The sequence below is a fragment of the Taudactylus pleione genome, unplaced genomic scaffold (assembly GCF_031769625.1).
Source record: "Taudactylus pleione unplaced genomic scaffold, aTauple2 ptg000773l, whole genome shotgun sequence".
Lineage (NCBI taxonomy): Eukaryota > Metazoa > Chordata > Amphibia > Anura > Myobatrachidae > Taudactylus > Taudactylus pleione.
This window is the reverse complement of record NW_028285175.1, coordinates 155001-162500: the sequence shown is the minus strand read 5'-3', so window position 1 is coordinate 162500 and position 7500 is coordinate 155001. Positions and strand designations below refer to the sequence as shown.

Below are 7500 nucleotides of genomic sequence, written 5' to 3'. Positions count from 1 at the left end.
ACCTACAGCCAAACCACACTGGACATGCCCAATCTCGTCTGATCTTGGAAGTTATGCAGTGTTGGGCCTGGTTAGTACTTGAATGGGAGACCACCTGGGAATATCAGGTGCTGTAGGTAATTTTATACTGCCATAACATTCTTTTCTATTAAATTTTACATTTAATTTTTTCAACTTATCAATGAATTTACTTGAGTTAAGAAGTAAAAGATGTCTAAAGTTAATGTTTTTGAGTACCTACAGTCAAACAACACTGGACATGCCCAATCTCGTCTGATCTTGGAAGCTATGCAGTGTTTGGCCTGGTTTGTACTTGGATGGGAGACAACCTGGGAATACCAGGTGCTGTAGGTAATTTTATACTGCCATAACATTCTTTTCTAGAACATTTTACATTTAATTTTTTCAACTTATCAATGAATTTACTTGAGTTAAGAAGTTAAAGAGGTCTAAAGTTAATGTTTTTGAGCACCTACAGCCAAACCACACTGGACATGCCCAATCTCATCTGATCTTGGAAGCTATGCAGTGTTGGGCCTGGTTAGTACTTGGATGGGAGACCACCTGGGAATACCAGGAGCTGTAGGTTAATTTTATACTGCCATAACATTCTTTTCTATTATATTTTACATTTAATTTTACAACTTATCATTGAATTTACTTGAGTTAAGAAGTAAAAGAGGTCTAAATTTAATGTTTTTGAGCGCCTATAGCCAAACCACACTGGACATGCCCAATCTCGTCTGATCTTGGAAGTTATGCAGTGTTGGGCCTGGTTAGTACTTGAATGGGAGACCACCTGGGAATATCAGGTGCTGTAGGTAATTTTATACTGCCATAACATTCTTTTCTATTAAATTTTACATTTAATTTTTTCAACTTATCAATGAATTTACTTGAGTTAAGAAGTAAAAGATGTCTAAAGTTAATGTTTTTGAGCACCTACAGTCAAACAACACTGGACATGCCCAATCTCGTCTGATCTTGGAAGCTATGCAGTGTTTGGCCTGGTTTGTACTTGGATGGGAGACCACGTGGGAATACCAGGTGCTGTAGGTAATTTTATACTGCCATAACATTCTTTTCTATTATATTTTACATTTAATTTTACAATTTATCATTGAATTTACTTGAGTTAAGAAGTAAAAGAGGTCTAAAGTTAATGTTTTTGAGCACCTACAGCCAAACCACACTGGACATGCCCAATCTCTTCTGATCTTGGAAGCTTTGCAGTGTTGGGCCTGGTTAGTACTTGGATGGGAGACCACTTGGGAATACCAGGTGCTGTAGGTAATTTTATACTGCCATAACATTCTTTTCTATTACATTTTACATTTAATTTTTTCAACTTATCAATGAATTTACTTGAGTTAAGAAGTAATAGCGGTATAAATTTAATGCTTTTGGGCACCTACAGCCAAACCACACTGGACATGCCCAATCTCGTCTAATCTTGGAAACTATGCAGTGTTGGGCCTGGTTAGTACTTGGATGGGAGACCACCTGGGAATACCAGGTGCTGTAGGTAATTTTATACTGCCATAACATTCTTTTCTATAACATTTTACATTTAATTTTTTCAACTTGTCAATGAATTTACTTGAGTTAAGAAGTAAAAGAGGTCTAAAGTTAATGGTTTTGAGCACCTACAGCCAAACCACACTGGACAAGCCCAATCTCGTCTGATCTTGGAAGCTATGCAGTGTTGGGCCTGGTTAGTACTTGGATGGGAGACCACCTGGGAATACCAGGTGCTGTAGGTAATTTTATACTGCCATAACATTCTTTTCTATTACATTTTACATTTCATTTTTCAACTTATCATTGAATTTACTTGAGTTAAGAAGTAAAAGAGGTCTAAAGTTAATGTTTTTGAGCACCTACAGCTAAACCACACTGGACATGCCCAATCTCGTCTGAACTTGGAAGCTATGCAGTGTTGGGCCTGGTTAGTACTTGGATGGGAGACCACCAGGGATTACCAGATGCTGTAGGTAATTTTATACTGCCATAACATTCTTTTCTATTACATTTTAAATTTAATTTTTTCAACTTATCAATGAATTTACTTGAGTTAAGAAGTAATAGAGGTCTAAAGTTAATGTTTTTGAGCACCTACAGCCAAACCACACTGGACATGCCCAATCTCATCTGATTTTGGAAGCTATGCAGTGTTGGGCCTGGTTAGTACTTGGATGGGAGACCACCTGGGAATACCAGGTGCTGTAGGTAATTTTATACTGCCATAACATTATTTTCTATTACATTTTACATTACATTTTTTCAATTAACAATGAATTTACTTGAGTTAAGAAGTAAAAGAGGTCTAAAGTTAATATTTTTCAGCACCTATAGCCAAACCACACTGGACATGGCCAATGTCGTCTGAACTTGGAAGCTATGCAGTGTTGGGCCTGGTTAGTACTTGGATGGGAGACCACCAGGGATTACCAGATGCTGTAGGTAATTTTATACTGCCATAACATTCTTTTCTATTACATTTTAAATTTAATTTTTTCAACTTATCAATGAATTTACTTGAGTTAAGAAGTAATAGCGGTATAAATTTAATGCTTTTGGGCACCTACAGCCAAACCACACTGGACATGCCCAATCTCGTCTAATCTTGGAAACTATGCAGTGTTGGGCCTGGTTAGTACTTGGATGGGAGACCACCTGGGAATACCAGGTGCTGTAGGTAATTTTATACTGCCATAACATTCTTTTCTATTACATTTTACATTACATTTTTTCAACTTATCAATTAATTTACTTGAGTTAAGAAGTAAAAGAGGTCTAAATTTAAGGTTTTTGAGCACCTACAGCCAAACCACACTGGACATGCCCAATCTCGTCTGATCTTGGAAGTTATGCAGTGTTGGGCCTGGTTAGTACTTGAATGGGAGACCACCTGGGAATATCAGGTGCTGTAGGTAATTTTATACTGCCATAACATTCTTTTCTATTAAATTTTACATTTAATTTTTTCAACTTATCAATGAATTTACTTGAGTTAAGAAGTAAAAGATGTCTAAAGTTAATGTTTTTGAGTACCTACAGTCAAACAACACTGGACATGCCCAATCTCGTCTGATCTTGGAAGCTATGCAGTGTTTGGCCTGGTTTGTACTTGGATGGGAGACCACCTGGGAATACCAGGTGCTGTAGGTAATTTTATACTGCCATAACATTCTTTTCTAGAACATTTTACATTTAATTTTTTCAACTTATCAATGAATTTACTTGAGTTAAGAAGTTAAAGAGGTCTAAAGTTAATGTTTTTGAGCACCTACAGCCAAACCACACTGGACATGCCCAATCTCATCTGATCTTGGAAGCTATGCAGTGTTGGGCCTGGTTAGTACTTGGATGGGAGACCACCTGGGAATACCAGGAGCTGTAGGTTAATTTTATACTGCCATAACATTCTTTTCTATTATATTTTACATTTAATTTTACAACTTATCATTGAATTTACTTGAGTTAAGAAGTAAAAGAGGTCTAAATTTAATGTTTTTGAGCGCCTATAGCCAAACCACACTGGACATGCCCAATCTCGTCTGATCTTGGAAGTTATGCAGTGTTGGGCCTGGTTAGTACTTGAATGGGAGACCACCTGGGAATATCAGGTGCTGTAGGTAATTTTATACTGCCATAACATTCTTTTCTATTAAATTTTACATTTAATTTTTTCAACTTATCAATGAATTTACTTGAGTTAAGAAGTAAAAGATGTCTAAAGTTAATGTTTTTGAGCACCTACAGTCAAACAACACTGGACATGCCCAATCTCGTCTGATCTTGGAAGCTATGCAGTGTTTGGCCTGGTTTGTACTTGGATGGGAGACCACCTGGGAATACCAGGTGCTGTAGGTAATTTTATACTGCCATAACATTCTTTTCTATTATATTTTACATTTAATTTTACAACTTATCATTGAATTTACTTGAGTTAAGAAGTAAAAGAGGTCTAAAGTTAATGGTTTTGAGCACCTACAGCCAAACCACACTGGACATGCCCAATCTCTTCTGATCTTGGAAGCTTTGCAGTGTTGGGCCTGGTTAGTACTTGGATGGGAGACCACTTGGGAATACCAGGTGCTGTAGGTAATTTTATACTGCCATAACATTCTTTTCTATTACATTTTACATTTAATTTTTTCAACTTATCAATGAATTTACTTGAGTTAAGAAGTAATAGCGGTATAAATTTAATGCTTTTGGGCACCTACAGCCAAACCACACTGGACATGCCCAATCTCGTCTAATCTTGGAAACTATGCAGTGTTGGGCCTGGTTAGTACTTGGATGGGAGACCACCTGGGAATACCAGGTGCTGTAGGTAATTTTATACTGCCATAACATTCTTTTCTATAACATTTTACATTTAATTTTTTCAACTTGTCAATGAATTTACTTGAGTTAAGAAGTAAAAGAGGTCTAAAGTTAATGGTTTTGAGCACCTACAGCCAAACCACACTGGACAAGCCCAATCTCGTCTGATCTTGGAAGCTATGCAGTGTTGGGCCTGGTTAGTACTTGGATGGGAGACCACCTGGGAATACCAGGTGCTGTAGGTAATTTTATACTGCCATAACATTCTTTTCTATTACATTTTACATTTCATTTTTCAACTTATCATTGAATTTACTTGAGTTAAGAAGTAAAAGAGGTCTAAAGTTAATGTTTTTGAGCACCTACAGCTAAACCACACTGGACATGCCCAATCTCGTCTGAACTTGGAAGCTATGCAGTGTTGGGCCTGGTTAGTACTTGGATGGGAGACCACCAGGGATTACCAGATGCTGTAGGTAATTTTATACTGCCATAACATTCTTTTCTATTACATTTTAAATTTAATTTTTTCAACTTATCAATGAATTTACTTGAGTTAAGAAGTAATAGAGGTCTAAAGTTAATGTTTTTGAGCACCTACAGCCAAACCACACTGGACATGCCCAATCTCATCTGATTTTGGAAGCTATGCAGTGTTGGGCCTGGTTAGTACTTGGATGGGAGACCACCTGGGAATACCAGGTGCTGTAGGTAATTTTATACTGCCATAACATTATTTTCTATTACATTTTACATTACATTTTTTCAATTAACAATGAATTTACTTGAGTTAAGAAGTAAAAGAGGTCTAAAGTTAATATTTTTCAGCACCTATAGCCAAACCACACTGGACATGGCCAATGTCGTTTGATCTTGGAAGCTATGCAGTTTTGGGAATGGTCAGTACTTGGATGGGAGACCACCTGGGAAAACCAGGTGCAGTAGGTAGTTTTATACTGCCATAACATTCTTTTCTATTACATTTTACATATAATTTTTTCAACTTATCAATGAATTTACTTGAGTTAAGAAGTAAAAGAGGTCTAAAGTTAAGGCATTTAGCACCAATAGCCAAACCACACTGGACATGCCAAATCTCGTCTCATCTTGGAAGCTATGCAGTGTTGGGCCTGGTTAGTACATGGATGGGAGACCACCTGGGAATACCAGGTGCTGTAGGAAATTTTATATAGCCATGACATTCTTTTCTATTACATTTTACATTACATTTTTTCAACTTAGCAATGAATTTACTTGAGTTAAGAAGTAAAAGAGGTATAAAGTTAATATTTTTCAGCACCTATAGCCAAACCACACTGGACATGGCCAATGTCATTTGATCTTGGAAGCTATGCAGTGTTGGGCATGGTCAGTACTTGGATGGGAGACCACCTGGAAATACCAGGTGCTGTAGGTAATTTTATACTGCCATAACATTCTTTTCTATTACATTTTACATTTAATTTTTTCTACTTATCAATGAATTTACTTGAGTTAAGAAGTAAAAGAGGTCTAAAGTTAAGGCTTTTAGCACCTACAGCCAAACAACACTGGACATGCCCAATCTCGTCTTATCTTGGAAGCTATGCAGTGTTGGACCTGGTCAGTACTTGGATGGGAGACCACCTGGGAAAACCTGGTGCAGTAGGTAATTTTATACTGCCATAACATTCTTTTCTATTACATTTTACATTTAATTTTTTCAACTTATCAATGAATTTACTTGAGTTAAGAAGTAATACAGGTCTAAAGTTAATGTTTTTGAGCACCTACAGCCAAACCACACTGGACATGCCCAATCTCGTCTGATCTTGGAAGCTATGCAGTGTTGGGACTGGTTTGTACTTGGTTGGGAGACTACCTAGGAATCCCAGGTTCTGTAGGTAATTTTATACTGCCATAACATTCTTTTCTATTACATTTTACATTTAATTTTTTCAACTTATCAATGAATTTACTTGAGTAAAGAAGTAAAAGATGTCTAAAGTTAATGTTTTTGAGCACCAACAGCCAAACCACAGTGGACATGCCCAATCTTGTCTGATCTTGGAAGCTATGCAGTGTTGGGCCTGGTTAGTACTTGGATGGGAGACTACCTAGGAATCCCAGGTGCTGTAGGTAATTTTATACTGCCATAACAGTCTATTACATTTTACATTTACTTTTTTCAACTTATCAATGAATTTACTTGAGTAAAGAAGTAAAAGAGGTCTAAAGTTAATGTCTTTGAGCACCTACAGCCAAACCACACTGGACATGCCCAATCTCGTCTGATATTGGAAGCTATGCAGTGTTGGGCTTGGATAGTACTTGGATGGGAGACCACCTAGGAATCCCTGGTGCTGTAGGTAATTTTATATAGCCATAACATTCTTTTTCTATTAAATTTTACATTTAATTTTTTCAACTTATCAATGAATTTACTTGAGTTAAGAAGTAAAAGATGTCTAAAGTTAATGTTTTTGAGCACCTACAGTCAAACCACACTGGACATGCCCAATCTCATCTGATCTTGGAAGCTATGCAGTGTTTGGCCTGGTTTGTACTTGGATGGGAAACCACCTGGGAATACCAGGTGCTGTAGGTAATTTTATACTGCCATAACATTCTTTTCTAGAACATTTTACATTTAATTTTTTCAACTTATCAATGAATTTACTTGAGTTAAGAAGTAAAGAGGTCTAAAGTTAATGTTTTTGAGCACCTACAGCCAAACCACACTGGACATGCCCAATCTCATCTGATCTTGGAAGCTATGCATTGTTGGGCCTGGTTAGTACTTGGATGGGAGACCACCTGGGAATACCAGGTGCTGTATGTAATTTTATACTGCCATAACATTCTTTTCTATTACATTTTACATTTAATTTTTTCAACTTATCAATGAATTTACTTGAGTTAAGAAGTTAAAGAGGTCTAAAGTTAATGTTTTTGAGCACCTACAGCCAAACCACACTGGACATGCCCAATCTCATCTGATCTTGGAAGCTATGCAGTGTTGGGCCTGGTTAGTACTTGGATGGGAGACCACCTGGGAATACCAGGAGCTGTAGGTAATTTTATACTGCCATAACATTCTTTTGTATTATATTTTACATTTAATTTTACAACTTATCATTGAATTTACTTGAGTTAAGAAGTAAAAGAGGTCTAAAGTTATTGTTT

At 36.8% G+C, this 7500-nt stretch overlaps 7 non-coding genes and 24 pseudogenes across 7 annotated transcripts; all 31 read left to right on the top strand.

The window, feature by feature from the left end:
* On the top strand, nucleotides 1-119 carry LOC148476466 (5S ribosomal RNA). Its single transcript, XR_015872660.1, has one exon. It is a non-coding gene; the product is annotated as a 5S ribosomal RNA (ribosomal RNA).
* Nucleotides 120-235: 116 nt separating this feature from the next.
* On the top strand, nucleotides 236-354 carry LOC148476465 (5S ribosomal RNA; annotated as a pseudogene).
* A 116-nt stretch (nucleotides 355-470) lies between these two features.
* LOC148476464 (5S ribosomal RNA) lies at nucleotides 471-589 on the top strand. The gene has a single exon (XR_015872641.1). It is a non-coding gene; the product is annotated as a 5S ribosomal RNA (ribosomal RNA).
* Nucleotides 590-705: 116 nt separating this feature from the next.
* On the top strand, nucleotides 706-824 carry LOC148476463 (5S ribosomal RNA; annotated as a pseudogene).
* Nucleotides 825-940: 116 nt separating this feature from the next.
* Nucleotides 941-1059, top strand: LOC148476462 (5S ribosomal RNA; annotated as a pseudogene).
* Nucleotides 1060-1174: 115 nt separating this feature from the next.
* On the top strand, nucleotides 1175-1293 carry LOC148476461 (5S ribosomal RNA; annotated as a pseudogene).
* Nucleotides 1294-1409: 116 nt separating this feature from the next.
* LOC148476460 (5S ribosomal RNA) lies at nucleotides 1410-1528 on the top strand (annotated as a pseudogene).
* A 116-nt stretch (nucleotides 1529-1644) lies between these two features.
* On the top strand, nucleotides 1645-1763 carry LOC148476459 (5S ribosomal RNA). The gene has a single exon (XR_015872690.1). It is a non-coding gene; the product is annotated as a 5S ribosomal RNA (ribosomal RNA).
* A 115-nt stretch (nucleotides 1764-1878) lies between these two features.
* Nucleotides 1879-1997, top strand: LOC148476458 (5S ribosomal RNA; annotated as a pseudogene).
* A 116-nt stretch (nucleotides 1998-2113) lies between these two features.
* Nucleotides 2114-2232, top strand: LOC148476457 (5S ribosomal RNA; annotated as a pseudogene).
* A 115-nt stretch (nucleotides 2233-2347) lies between these two features.
* Nucleotides 2348-2466, top strand: LOC148476456 (5S ribosomal RNA; annotated as a pseudogene).
* A 116-nt stretch (nucleotides 2467-2582) lies between these two features.
* On the top strand, nucleotides 2583-2701 carry LOC148476455 (5S ribosomal RNA; annotated as a pseudogene).
* A 116-nt stretch (nucleotides 2702-2817) lies between these two features.
* Nucleotides 2818-2936, top strand: LOC148476454 (5S ribosomal RNA). Its single transcript, XR_015872658.1, has one exon. It is a non-coding gene; the product is annotated as a 5S ribosomal RNA (ribosomal RNA).
* A 116-nt stretch (nucleotides 2937-3052) lies between these two features.
* LOC148476453 (5S ribosomal RNA) lies at nucleotides 3053-3171 on the top strand (annotated as a pseudogene).
* A 116-nt stretch (nucleotides 3172-3287) lies between these two features.
* Nucleotides 3288-3406, top strand: LOC148476452 (5S ribosomal RNA). Its single transcript, XR_015872640.1, has one exon. It is a non-coding gene; the product is annotated as a 5S ribosomal RNA (ribosomal RNA).
* Nucleotides 3407-3522: 116 nt separating this feature from the next.
* Nucleotides 3523-3641, top strand: LOC148476451 (5S ribosomal RNA; annotated as a pseudogene).
* Nucleotides 3642-3757: 116 nt separating this feature from the next.
* Nucleotides 3758-3876, top strand: LOC148476450 (5S ribosomal RNA; annotated as a pseudogene).
* A 115-nt stretch (nucleotides 3877-3991) lies between these two features.
* Nucleotides 3992-4110, top strand: LOC148476449 (5S ribosomal RNA; annotated as a pseudogene).
* Nucleotides 4111-4226: 116 nt separating this feature from the next.
* Nucleotides 4227-4345, top strand: LOC148476448 (5S ribosomal RNA; annotated as a pseudogene).
* A 116-nt stretch (nucleotides 4346-4461) lies between these two features.
* Nucleotides 4462-4580, top strand: LOC148476447 (5S ribosomal RNA). Its single transcript, XR_015872689.1, has one exon. It is a non-coding gene; the product is annotated as a 5S ribosomal RNA (ribosomal RNA).
* A 115-nt stretch (nucleotides 4581-4695) lies between these two features.
* Nucleotides 4696-4814, top strand: LOC148476446 (5S ribosomal RNA; annotated as a pseudogene).
* A 116-nt stretch (nucleotides 4815-4930) lies between these two features.
* Nucleotides 4931-5049, top strand: LOC148476445 (5S ribosomal RNA; annotated as a pseudogene).
* Nucleotides 5050-5398: 349 nt separating this feature from the next.
* On the top strand, nucleotides 5399-5517 carry LOC148476444 (5S ribosomal RNA; annotated as a pseudogene).
* A 116-nt stretch (nucleotides 5518-5633) lies between these two features.
* LOC148476443 (5S ribosomal RNA) lies at nucleotides 5634-5752 on the top strand (annotated as a pseudogene).
* Nucleotides 5753-5867: 115 nt separating this feature from the next.
* On the top strand, nucleotides 5868-5986 carry LOC148476442 (5S ribosomal RNA; annotated as a pseudogene).
* Nucleotides 5987-6102: 116 nt separating this feature from the next.
* Nucleotides 6103-6221, top strand: LOC148476441 (5S ribosomal RNA; annotated as a pseudogene).
* Nucleotides 6222-6337: 116 nt separating this feature from the next.
* LOC148476440 (5S ribosomal RNA) lies at nucleotides 6338-6456 on the top strand (annotated as a pseudogene).
* Nucleotides 6457-6567: 111 nt separating this feature from the next.
* Nucleotides 6568-6686, top strand: LOC148476439 (5S ribosomal RNA; annotated as a pseudogene).
* Nucleotides 6687-6803: 117 nt separating this feature from the next.
* Nucleotides 6804-6922, top strand: LOC148476438 (5S ribosomal RNA; annotated as a pseudogene).
* A 115-nt stretch (nucleotides 6923-7037) lies between these two features.
* Nucleotides 7038-7156, top strand: LOC148476437 (5S ribosomal RNA; annotated as a pseudogene).
* A 116-nt stretch (nucleotides 7157-7272) lies between these two features.
* LOC148476436 (5S ribosomal RNA) lies at nucleotides 7273-7391 on the top strand. Its single transcript, XR_015872698.1, has one exon. It is a non-coding gene; the product is annotated as a 5S ribosomal RNA (ribosomal RNA).
* Nucleotides 7392-7500: the final 109 nt, after the last annotated feature.